The sequence below is a fragment of the Hypanus sabinus genome, chromosome 30 (genome assembly GCF_030144855.1).
Source record: "Hypanus sabinus isolate sHypSab1 chromosome 30, sHypSab1.hap1, whole genome shotgun sequence".
In the NCBI taxonomy this organism is placed as follows: Eukaryota; Metazoa; Chordata; class Chondrichthyes; order Myliobatiformes; family Dasyatidae; genus Hypanus; species Hypanus sabinus.
In genome coordinates this window covers 41,260,402-41,273,397 of record NC_082735.1, presented here as the reverse complement: position 1 = coordinate 41,273,397, position 12,996 = coordinate 41,260,402, and positions in this window count along the sequence as shown.

Here is a 12,996-nt window from a genome sequence, read left to right as displayed (position 1 = left end):
GTAGAAGTAGTAGAGGCCAGTTCAGTTGTGTCATTTAAGGTAAAATTGGATGGGTATATGGACAGGAGAGGAGTGGAGGGTTATGGGCTGAGTGCGGGTAGGTGGGACTAGGTGAGATTAAGAGTTCGGCACGGACTAGGAGGGCCGAGATGGCCTGTTTCCGTGCTGTGATTGTTATATGGTTATATGGGAGTGAATGGGGTGTGATGAATAAGTGGAACCAGGCACTGTCAAAGAGCTTGGGTGAACTCACACTTACAAAGGGATACCATCCAAGAGTTTGTTGGAATATCTCGGTTCATGTTGTGGATTTTCTTTTACCCTGAGCCACTATCTGCCTTGCTGCATGCTTTAAAAGCTGCATATACTAACAGTGCAGAGGCAGAGGGAGTGGAGGTGCTGGGTATCAGTCTGGGAGAGAACACTGATATATTAACAGTGCTAAGGCAGAGGGAGTGGAGGTGCTTGGTACGGATCTGGGAGAGAACACTGATATATTAACAGTGCTGAGGCAGAGGGGGTGGCGGTGCTGGATACGAATCTGGGAGAACAGATTCGTATTACTGCTGTAAATTACACTGACATTGTCAATGTGAACAACTTAAAACTTCTTTTTTTTTCCTTTCTTGAAGCTCTTGGTTTGCCCAATTTTTATGACAGATTATCTGAGGCAAAACTTTCAAAGATTTCATGAAAACGTTTTTCTTTTCATTCCTTCCTGGGATGTGGAGATTGTTGGTAAGGTCAGAATTGATTGCCCATGCTCAGTTGTCACCAAATTGCTTCCAGTGTCATTTGGTAAGAAGAAAGGTCATTTTGGTCTCCAACAACAAGCATGCAGGAATATTGCCTTGCAGTTGCTAACGTGAGGAGGAGGTCCAACATCACCAGGTCAGGATTCATTACATTCCTGCCAAAATCATGTTCTTTAACTAACCTGCACAGCACTAACCTTATTCCAGCAATGGAACACTATGGAGCAGCTCTTGCACTACCATGGTTGGTCCCTGATTGTGCTTTTTTTTGTATTCAGGCCTTGGTTTTGTAGTTTATGTTCTCTATCTCTCATTTATCCATGATGATGTATAATTCAATTCTGTGTGTTGTCCTTGCCTGTGACATTGCTATGCCATTGCAAGTTTTTCATTGTGCTCATATCTCACCATACTAGTGAACATGACAATAAATTTAGTTTGTCCTGTTTCACGAATAAGACTTGCATGAATTTTCAAATAAGACAATTGATCTTACAAGCAGTATCAATATGACCAATATGTGCCTGTACTTTTGCTGTTGGAAGGATATTTAACTGTTAACTGTTCCTCTTTCCACAGATTCTGCCTGACATGATGGGTATTTTAGTTATTATTATGTTAAATTTCTCTCTGTTGGTCATCTTACTGTACCAGTGATGTTTATATTAGATTGATGCACAGTTTTATCTCTTGTAGACTCTTATCCTGTTCCCTCTTTCCTGCTTTTTCTCTGTAATCACATAGATCATAGAACATTGAACAGTACAGCACAGGAAAAGGCCCTTTGGCCTACAATTTTAAGCTGATCTAATTTAAGTAATAATTAAATAGGCAACCAAATCAATCCCCCCACCTAAACAATGTCCATATCCTTCCATTTGTCCACATTTTCATGTGTCTACTTGAATGTCTTTTAAAAGTCTTTAATGTATCTGCCTTTACCATCACTCCAGGTAGCACATTTCCAGGCACCCAACACTCCCTGTGGAAACAAGACTTACACTTCACATCTCTTTTGAAATTAGCCCCTCTTGCTTTGAATGCAATTAGTATAAGATATTTCAACCTGGGTAAAAGATACAGCTGTCTACTCTATTTATGCCTCTCATAATTTTATAAACCTCTATCAGATCTTCCATCGGTCTCCACCATTCCAGAGAAAACAACCCAAGTTTGTCTAAAATTTCATTGGAGCACATGCCCTTTAAATAAGTTAGCATCCTAGTAAACCTCTTCTGCATCCCCCCCGCCCCCCCCCCCCCAGAGTCTCAACATCCTTGCTATAATGACCGGAACTGAATTCAGTACTCCAGATGCAGCCTAATTAGAGCTTTATAAACATACCACATAACTTCATGACCTTTGAACTCAATGCTTTGACTAATAAAGGCAAGCATGCCGTATGCCTCTTTAACCACCTATCAACCTGAGTAGCCACTTTCAGGGAACTATGAACTTGAACTCCAAGATCTCTCTGCTCATCACTATTTAAGAACTTGCACTTAGTGTACTGTCTCTTCATACATGACCTACTAAGATGCAACACTTCACATTTGGCCAGGTTAATCTCCATCTGCCATTTCTCCCTCCATATCTGCAAATGATATATATACTGCTGGATTTTTTTATCAGTCTTCTACACTATCCACAACATCACTAATCTTCGTATCATCTGAAAACTTACTAACTCATCCATCTACATCTTCATCCAGGTCATTTATATACATCACAAACAGCAAAAGTCCATATACAGATCACTGCGGAACACCACTAATCACAGACCTCTGGCTAGATCGAGTCCCTTCAACCACTAAACCTGTCTTCTATGGGCAAGTCAGTTCTAAAGTTCAAAGTAAATTTTATTACAAAAGTACATATATATACATTGGTAATATGAACTTTGAGTATTCCCCCAGGAAAATTAATCTCAGAGTTGTATCTGATGACAAATATGTACTTTGATAATAAAATTAGCTTGAACTTTATATATCACAATGTACAATCCCAAGATTCACTTTCATCTTCATCAAACTATAGAATAGTAATGATAGCAGGAAATAACTATAGCAATAAAAAATTATCCAACTAGGGTGTTTAACCAAAGTGAAGAAGACAAAAATCTGGGCAAATGCAAATATAAATAAGTAGCAATAAGTAATGAGAACATGACATGAAGAGTCCTTGACAGTAAGTCCATTGGTTGTGGGAACAGTTTAATGATGGGGCAAGTGAAGTTGAGTGAAGTGATCCCCTTTTGTTCAAAAGCCTGATGGTTGAGGGGTAGTTACTATTCTTGAATCTGGTGGTGCAAGTCCTGAGGCTCTTGTACCATCTATCTGATGGTAGCAGTGAGAAGAGAGCATGACCTAGGTGGTGGGAATCCCTAATAATTGATGTTGCCTTCCTACGACATTGCTTCATGTAGATGTGATCAATAGATGGGAGGACTTTGCAAGTGATGTACTGAGCTGAATCCACTACCTTTTGTAGGAATTTTTGTTCAAAGATGTCCATACCATCCTGTGGTGTAACCGGTCAATATACTCTCCACTACAACTTCCTTTGAAGTTTGTCAAAGTTTTAGATGTCAGGGCAAATCTCCGCTAACTCCTAAGTAAGTAGTGGCACTGCTGTGCTTTCTTCGTAATTGCACTTATATGCTGGGCCCAAGAGAGTCCTCTGAAATAGTAGCACCTAGGAATTTAAAGTTCTTAATCCAAATGGCCATTTCACGATGGATCCTATGAATCTTAATCTTCTAGATGAGCCTCCCATGAGGGACCTTGTCAAAGGCCTTGCTAAAATCCATGAAAACAACATCCACAACTCTACCTTCATCAGTCACCCCGTCATCTCATTAAAAAACTCAGTGAAGTTACTAAGACACGACTTGCCTTACACAAAGCCATGCTGGCTCTCCCTAATTAGGCCATGGTTCTCCAAATGCTCATAAATCCTATCCCTAATAATTCTTTCAGCAACTTTCCTACCACTGATGTGAGACTCACCGGTTAATATTTTCCAGGATTATCGCTGGTTCCTTTCTCGATTAGTGGAACAACATTAGCTACTCACCAGCTCTTCAGGACCTTACCTGTGGCTAGAGAGAACACAAAGATATTGGACAAGGCCCCAGCAATCTCTTCTCTTGACTCTTTCTATAACCTGGTATATATGCCATCAGGCCCTGGAGACTTCTCCACCCTAATGTTCTTTAAGAGACCCAACACTATCTCCTCCTTTATCTCAAAATGTCCTGGCATATTAATATGCTTGGCACTGATCTCCCTATCCTCCATGTCCTTCTCATTGGTAAATACTGATGTAAAGTACTCATTTACATCATCCTCATCCAAGCATAGATTCCCCCCTTTATCCTTGAGTGGGCCCATCTTTCCCTAGTTATTCTCTTGCTATTGATGTACATATACAAAACCTTTGGATTCTCTTTAATCCTATCTACCAAAGACTTTTAATGCCCCTCCTGTGTTTCCTACTTACCTTCTTGGGTTCCTCTCTGGATTCTTTATAATCATCAAGGGCTCTGTTTGATTCTAGCTTCCTAAGCTTGACATATTTTTCCTTTTTCATTTTGACTAAATTCATCACCTCTCTCACCATCCACAGTTCTCTTACCTTGCCATCCTTGTCCTTCCTTCCTACTGGAACATTCCTGTCCTGTACTCTGTGCAGTTGGCCTTTAAACACAGTCCACATATCCGATGTGGACTTGTCCAAAAGACAGCTATTCCCAATTAACTCTCCCTAGTTCCTGCCTAATCCCCTTGTAATTTGGTTTGCTCCACAAAGTCCATACTTATCCTTATTAATAGCTATCTTAAAACCTAAGGAGTTGTGGTAATTGTTCCCTAACTGCTCAGTCACTGAAAGGTCAGTCACCTGGCTAGGCTCATTACCCAACACCAGGTCCAGTACAGCCCCTCCTCTTGTTGGACTATCTACATATTGATTTAAAAAACCCTCCTGGATGCACCTAACAAATTCTGCCCCATCTAAACCTCTTGCACTCAGAAGGTACCAATTTATATTGGGGAAGTTGAAGATCCGGTGACAACAACTCCATTAGTTTTACTCTTTTCCTTAATCTGCCTGCATATCTGTTCTGCAATGTCCTGGTGGCTTTTGAGGGGATCTGTAGTACAATGCCATCAGAGTGATTGCACCCTTCCTGCTTTTGAGTTCTATCTATATAGTCTCAGTGAAAGAACCCTCCATTATGTCCCTTCTGAGTTCAGCTGTGATATTGTCCCTGATCAGTAGTGTAAGTCTACCCCCTCCCATCTTTATGCTTCCTATCTATCTTTTCTAAAACATCAAAGCCCTGTGACATTAAGCACCTATCTTGTCCCTCTCTCAACCAGGTCTCTGTAATGATCACAACATCATTGTTCCATGTACTGATCCATGCTCCAAGTTCATCACCTTAACTGTAATACTCCTAGCATTAAAGTACACACATTTCAAATTATCCATCCAATTTTATCTATTACTTTGCTCCTACCTACTTTTACTTTTATCTTCGTCTCCATCCCTCCACTTTCTTACGTGGTGCTGTGATTCACATCCTCCTGCTAAACTAATTTAAACCATACCAAATAACACTAGTGAACCTCCTGGCCATGATATTCGTTCCCCTCAAGATTAGGTACAACCTGTCCCTCTTGTACAGGTCACTTCTGCCCCAGAACAGGTTCCAATGATCAAAAAACCTGAAACCCTGTCCCTCTGCACCAGTTCCTCAGCCACTCATTTATCTGTACTACCACCCTAATTTAGCCCAGACTAGCATGTGGCACCAGGAGTAATCCAGAGATTACTATTTTAGAGGTCCTGCTCTTCAGCCTCTTTCTTAACCCTTTATACTCACTGCACAGGACCTACTCCCCTTTCTACCTAGGTCAGTGGTGCCAATATGTACCATGACCTTTGGCTGCTCATCCTCCCCCTTGAGAACATTCTGCATACACTCTGACACTTACTGGACCTAAGCACCTCAGAGGTAAAACATCATCTTGGCTTCTCTGTCACAGCCATAGAATCTCCTGTCCATTCCCCCAACTATTGAGTCTCCTATCACTATCACTTTCCCTGACTTTACCCTTCAGAACCAGCCACAGTACCACTGGCCTGTCTGCTGCAGCTTTGCCCTGATAGATCATCTCCCACACTCCCAGTGGTATCCAAAGGGATATACTCGATGCTGAAGGGAATGACCATAGATACTGACTGCTAACTCCTCTGACTTCTCCTGGTGGTCACCCATCTACTGCACTCTGGGTGTGATCACCTCAGTAAAAGTTCCATCTGTGAGATGTTCAGTTTCCCAGATAATCCTGAGCGCATCCAGCTCCACTTCCCTGACCTAATGAGTGAAGAGTTGAAATCAGTTGCACTTCCTCCAGGTGTACTCTTCAGGAGACTGTCTGGTACTGTGAGGTTCCATATCTTACAGGAGGAGATTTCACCGCCATAACTACCACCCTGCCTACACTGAATTAAGGACTAAGGACTCACAGACACCAAAAAAAGCTTACCTGCTCTCACCTGTGCCTTCTCTCTGAAACCTTTGAGTTTTATACTCACCTAGGTCACTTTCTCAGCCTCTTCTCACCAAGCTCACTATAGCTCTGGCTCTAACTTCTCAAGTCTAAGTTCTGCAATCAAAAATAAATTATAACAAATGACTCAGAAACATCCTTCACCTCCATCTGTTCTTGCCAAAGCCTGTTGAGCCAAAGCCTTATCTCTAACATTGGCCCACTCCCACGATGGCCGCTCTACTTACACTTCACTTCTTTTTATTGACTCAAATAAAAATCACACCCGGTGAGACTTGTTCTTTTCAATTGGCTCCCACCTTGCAACAATGTTACTCTCTCACTTGATATTTCAAATGTAGTAAAATCCTTAGTTGTCCTTTGACTTTCAAGTCAGTTTTGCCTTTGAGTCTATTTTTTTAACATGAGTCTATTTTAGAATTATGGAGAAACAAGCCTGTTAGTTCACCATGTGCATTTTGATCCCTATGTTCATTGACATTATCTCATTTACTCTCACTAGGATATCTTTGTATGATTTGCCAGTTTAAGGATCTGTGTAAATGCCTCTTAAACATAATAATTGCATGGATTTTATTACCTCCATTGGCAGTGAATTCTAGCTATCGACTATATGCTGTGTAAATAAACTTGTCCCCTTATATCCCCTCTAAAATTCCTTCCTTTCACCCTAAACATATCTCCTGTTGTTTTTGGCACTACTTCCAAGGAAAAATGATCTACTCTGCCTGTATCCCCCACAACCTTATACATTTCTGTTCTCTTTTGCTCCAAGGAAAACAAGCACAGTCCATCCAATTTCTCCCCTGAATCAATGACATGCAATCCAGGGAATATTCTGGTGAATCTTCTCCACACTCTTTCCAATGCTATCGCATCCTTCCTTTTGTTTGGAAAGCTGAACTGCACACAATATTCCAAATGTGGCCTAACCAGTGTTTTCTAAAATTGTTAATTCAAGTGAGTCACCCAGTTGAATCACTGCCTTCTGGCCCACTTTAAAATCAAACCTTATGTTCTTCAGTGCTAGATTTTGCAGCTAGTTTGAGGTAATCATCATCCAACTTTGAGAAACGACTTTGTTTACTACTGTAGCTTATTCTCTGCTGTTGTCTAAAGATTAAATATTAGCTTCATTTGTCACATAAATGCCAAAACCATAGAATGAAATGCATTGTTTTGTGTCAATGCCAACAAAGTCCAAAATGTGCTGAGCGCAAGTTTCACCATGCTTCCAGCACGAACACTGTACATTCACAAATTACTAACCCTAATCTGCATCTTTGGAAACCAACAAGGTTACTAGGAGAACATATGAATTCCTTACTGATAGAAGGTGGAATTAAACCCCGATCTTGCAGCTGACACCGTGAAGCATTATGCTAACTGCTACCTTTCTGTGCTGTTCAGTTCTGTCAATTCACTACTGTCCTGTACTACTACTGTAGTGTGCTATGACTCTATGACCCTAGACAGGACTACTAAAGGTTTAATATATTTAGTTTCATCCTCACTTTATCTCAAGGATTTGATCTAAATTGCTCATATCAAAGTGCTGAGTTATTTAATTGTTAATGGGAACCGAAGAAGTTGCATTTATTTATTACTTTTATTGATCCTTGCATGACTCAAGATTCAATATTCAAAATTCCTTATTGCTTTTCTTCAGCACATGAATGTAAGGGAGAAGGAAATGATTATTACTCCAGATCTGATGCAGCATAGAAAAACACACTTAGCATATAGAACACTGAAAAAGACAGACTCTCATCCTATAAAGGTAATTTTTCATCTTTTATTGCTGATGTTTCACATATTTATGCAACTGCTTGTTTTATGATAACAGCACCAGTAACATTACACTGTCTTACATAAACTTGCACTTTGCACTTTATGTTAATTTTCAGGCTGTGTCACTCAAGATGTGTTATTGTAACTATATGCGCTGTGTGTGTGACTATATGTATTGTGTTTTGCACCTTGGCCCTAGAGGAACAATGTTTCATTTATTGAATAATGTATATGGTTGGATGATGACAAACGAACTTGAACTTGAAAAAAAACCCACAATAAATATAGATATAAATATAAATATAAAAGCAATCCTTTAAAACAAAATCTACTAGTAACTGTTATATACACATAGTGGCCACTTTATTAGGTACCTCCTATACCTAATAGTTGGGTGGATATATGTCTCTACTAAAGGAGATGTAAGGCACTCCTTCCTTCCACTAGCTTGCAAGTCACTCTTGGACAAGGTGTAGCACCTGCTTAGCTACCCCCACCCAATCAGGGTCATATGAAGCCACGGGAGCAGGTGGTGGATAGTTGTATGAGCAGTTGGTGCATATCACAAGTCCTCGTTACGAGACCACTGATGCCAGGCAGACAAAATCTGAAGGGTACTGATAATGGCTGGTGGCACAGGTCTTGTAAAGACACTGCCCAGAAGAAGGAAATGGCAAACCACTTCTGTGGAAAAAATTGCCAAAAACAATCATGGTCATGGATAGACCATGATCGCCTATGTCATATGACACGGCATATAATGATGATGATGTACCTAATATAGTGGCTACTGAATGTATATTCAAGGTCTTCTGCTGCTGTAGCCCATCCACTTCAAGGTTTGATGTGCTGAGCATTCAGAGATGCTCTTCAGCTCACCACTGTTGTAATAAGATAAGATAAAACTTTACCTATCCCAAAGGAAATTATTATTTCAAGGCTGCTCAGTCAGAAATATACACTTTAAAATACAAAATGTAAGCATTTGGGGAATGAAAAAAAAGCAAAACTTACATTAAAAAGTAATAGTGCAAAATACAGATGTGCAATGAAACCATATACTCATATGCTTAAGGAGGAGGAGTTGTAGAGTCTTATAGCCACAGAGAGAAAGGGTCTCCTGTGGTGTTCAGTACTTAATGCATGATTATTTGATTTACTTCACATTTCAGTCTGAACTGAACCTCTTGACCATGTCTGTGTACTTATATGCATAGAGTTGCTGCCAGATGATTGGCTGCTTAAACATTTGCATTAGTGAAGTGTACAGATGTACGTAATAAGGTAGCTATTGTGTGTAGATAGACTGATTGTATGTAGATAAAATGTTCTTAGGTAATGTGTATAAGTAAAAGTGGCAGGCAGGCAAATCCAGGGCAAAAAGCAAAAGGGGCCACTTTTCAACATAATTGTATAAGGGCTAAGAGTGTTGTAAAAACAAGCCTGAAGGCTTTGTGTGTCAATGCAAGGAGCATTCGTAACAAGGTGGATGAATTGAGTGTGCAGATAGTAATTAATGAATATGATATAGTTGGGATCACAGAGACATGGCTCCAGGGTGACCAAGGATGGGAGCTCAACATCCAGGGATATTCAATATTCAGGAGGAATAGACAGGGAAGAAAAGGAAGTGGGGTAGCATTGCTGGTTAGAGAGGAGATTAACGCAATAGAAAGGAAGGACATTAGCCTGGAGGATGTGGAATTGATATGGGTAGAGCTGCATAACACTAAGGGGCAGAAAGCGCTAGTGGGAGTTGTGTACAGGCCATCTAACAGTAGTAGTGAGGTTGGGGATGACATTAAACAGGAAATTAGAAATGTGTACAATAAAGGAACAGCAGTTATAATGGGTGACTTCAATCTACATATAGATTGGGTGAACCAAATTGGTAAGGTTGCTGAGGAAGAGGATTTCTTGGAATGTATGCGGGATGGTTTTCTGAACCAACATGTCAAGGAACCAACTAGAGAGCATGCCATTCTAGATTGGGTATTGAGCAATGAGGAAGGGTTAGTTAGCAACCTTGTCGTGCGAGGCCCCTTGGGTAAGAGTGACCATAATATGGTGGAATTCTTCATTAAGATGGAGAGTGACATAGTTAATTCAGAAACAAAGATTCTGAACTTAAAGAAGGGTAACTTCTTTATGAAGTTATGAGGTATGAGATGTGAATTAGCTAAGATAGACTGGCAAATGATACTTAAAGGGTTGACAGTGGATATGCAATGGCAAGCATTTAAAGATCACATGGATGAACTACAACAATTGTTCATCCCAGTTTGGCAAAAGAATAAACCAGGGAAGGTAGTGCATTCATGGCTGACAAGGGAAATTAGGAATTGTATCAAGTCCAAAGAAGAAACATAAATTAGCAAAAAAAAGGTGGCACACCTGAGGACTTGGAGAAATTCAGAGACCAGCAGAGGAGGACAAAGGGCTTAATTAGGAAAGGGAAAAAAGATTATGAGAGAAAGCTGGCAGGGAACATAAAAACTGACTGTAAAAGCTTTTATAGATACGTGAAAAGAAGAAGATTGGTCAAGACAAATGTAGGTCCTTTACAGTCAGAAACAGGTGAATTGATCATAGGGAACAAAGACATGGCAGACCAATTGAATAACTACTTTGGTTCTGTCTTCACTAAGGAGGACATAAATAATCTTCCGGAAATAGTAAGGGACCAAGGGTCTAGTGAGATGGAGGAACTGAGGGAAATACATGTTAGTAGGGAAGTGGTGTTAGGTAAATTGAAGGGATTAAAGGCAGATAAATCCCCAGGGCCAGGTGGTCTGCGTCCCAGAGTGCTTACAGAAGTAGCCCAAGAAATTGTGATGCATTAGTGATAATTTTTCAAAACTCTTTAGATTCTGGATTAGTTCCTGGGGATTGGAGGGTGGCTAATGTAACCCCACTTTTTAAAAAAGGAGGGAGAGAGAAACCGTGGAATTATAGACCGGTTAGTCTGACATCGGTGGTGGGGAAAATGCTAGAGTCGGTTATCAAAGATGTGATAACAGCACATTTGGAAAGAGGTGAAATCATCGGACAAAGTCAGCATGGATTTGTGAAAGGAAAATTATGTCTGATGAATCTTATAGAATTTTTTGAAGATGTAACTAGTGGAGTGGATAGGGGAGAGCCAGTGGATGTGGTATATTTAGATTTTCAAAAGGCTTTTGACAAGGTCCCACACAGGAGATTAGTGTGCAAACTTAAAGCACATGGTATTGGGAGTATGGTATTGATGTGGATAGAGAATTGGTTGGCAGACAGGAAGCACAGAGTGGGAGTAAACGGGACCTTTTCAGAATGGCAGGTAGTGACTAGTGGGGTACTAGTGGGCTCAGTGCTGGGACCCCAGTTGCTTACAATATATATTAATGATTTAGACAAGGGAATTAAATGCAGCATCTCCAAGTTTGCGGATGACACAAAGCTGGGCAGCAGTGTTAGGTGTGAGGAGGATTCTAAGAGGATGCAGGGTGACTTGGATAGGTTAGGTGAGTGGGCAAATTCATGGCAGATGCAATTTAATGTGGATAAATGTGAGGTTATCCACTTTGGTTGCAAGAACAGGAAAACAGATTATTATCTGAACGGTGGCCGATTAGGAAAAGGGGAGATGAAATGAGACCTGGGTGTCATTGTACACCAGTCATTGAAGGTGGGCATGCAGGCTCAGCAGGTGGTGAAAAAGGCAAATGGTATGTTGGCATTCATAGCAAAAGGATTTGAGTACAGGAGCAGGAAGGTTCTACTGCAGTTGTACAAGGCCTTGGTGAGACCACACCTAGAATATTGTGTGCAGTTTTGGTCCCCTAATCTGAGGAAAGACATTCTTGCCATAGAGGGAGTACAGAGAAGGTTCACCAGACTGATTCCTGGGATGGCAGGACTTTCATATTAAGAAAGACTGGATTGACTAGGCTTATACTCACTGGAATTTAGAAGATTGAGGGGGGGATCTTATTGAAACGTATAAAATTCTAAAGGGATTGGACAGGCTAGATGCAGGAAGATTGTTTCCGATGGTGGGGAAGTCCAGAATGAGGGGTCACTGTTTAAGGATAAAGGGGAAGCCTTTTAGGACCGAGATGAGGAAAAACTTCTTCACACAGAGAGTGGTGAATCTGTGGAATTCTCTGCCACAGGAAACAGTTGAGGCGGTTCATTGGCTATATTTAAGAGGAAGTTAGATATGGCCCTTGTGGCTAAAGGGATCAGGGGGTATGTAGTGTTACAAATGTGGAGCAACTGAGGGGCGGAAGGGTGCAAAGTCACCCCCTCCTTTTTGAGAATCACAAGATCGCTATTACTTTGGATCTGAGACCCAGGAAATAAGAGAGATACACAGCATGTCAGGAAATGAGAGAGAGATACGCAGAATACACAACCAGGTGGAATGTCTCCTGACATAAGCGGAGCGGAACCACTGATTACTGCTATTGTCTCTTGGAGAAGGAATTGTGTATTGAGTACTATACTATTCATTGAATCCCCTCAGGGAACAACCAGAGTGGTCTGGTTGAGGGATTGCATCATCCCAACCTGATTGACATCTGAGACCCCGTGAGTGGGGATAAAAGAGGGGTCTGGGGAACACCCCTTAGACGCACCAGGAGAAACGCTAGAAATCCAGTGAGTGTTTTATAGCGAAAGCTGGTGGGAGCTCGTGTGCGTCCTCCCTTGCCTGGGTGGCGGGCTCATCACGGAAGAACGGTGTAGGTAAAGGAGAGGTCATACTTGAATGGCCACAACAACGAGACACCGGCGGATCGAAATCATAAAGGAAAGTCGGCAAGTTATTCTTCTATTTCTCTCTCTCTGTCTCTCCAACAATTGCAACACAGCGACAAACAAATGACAGC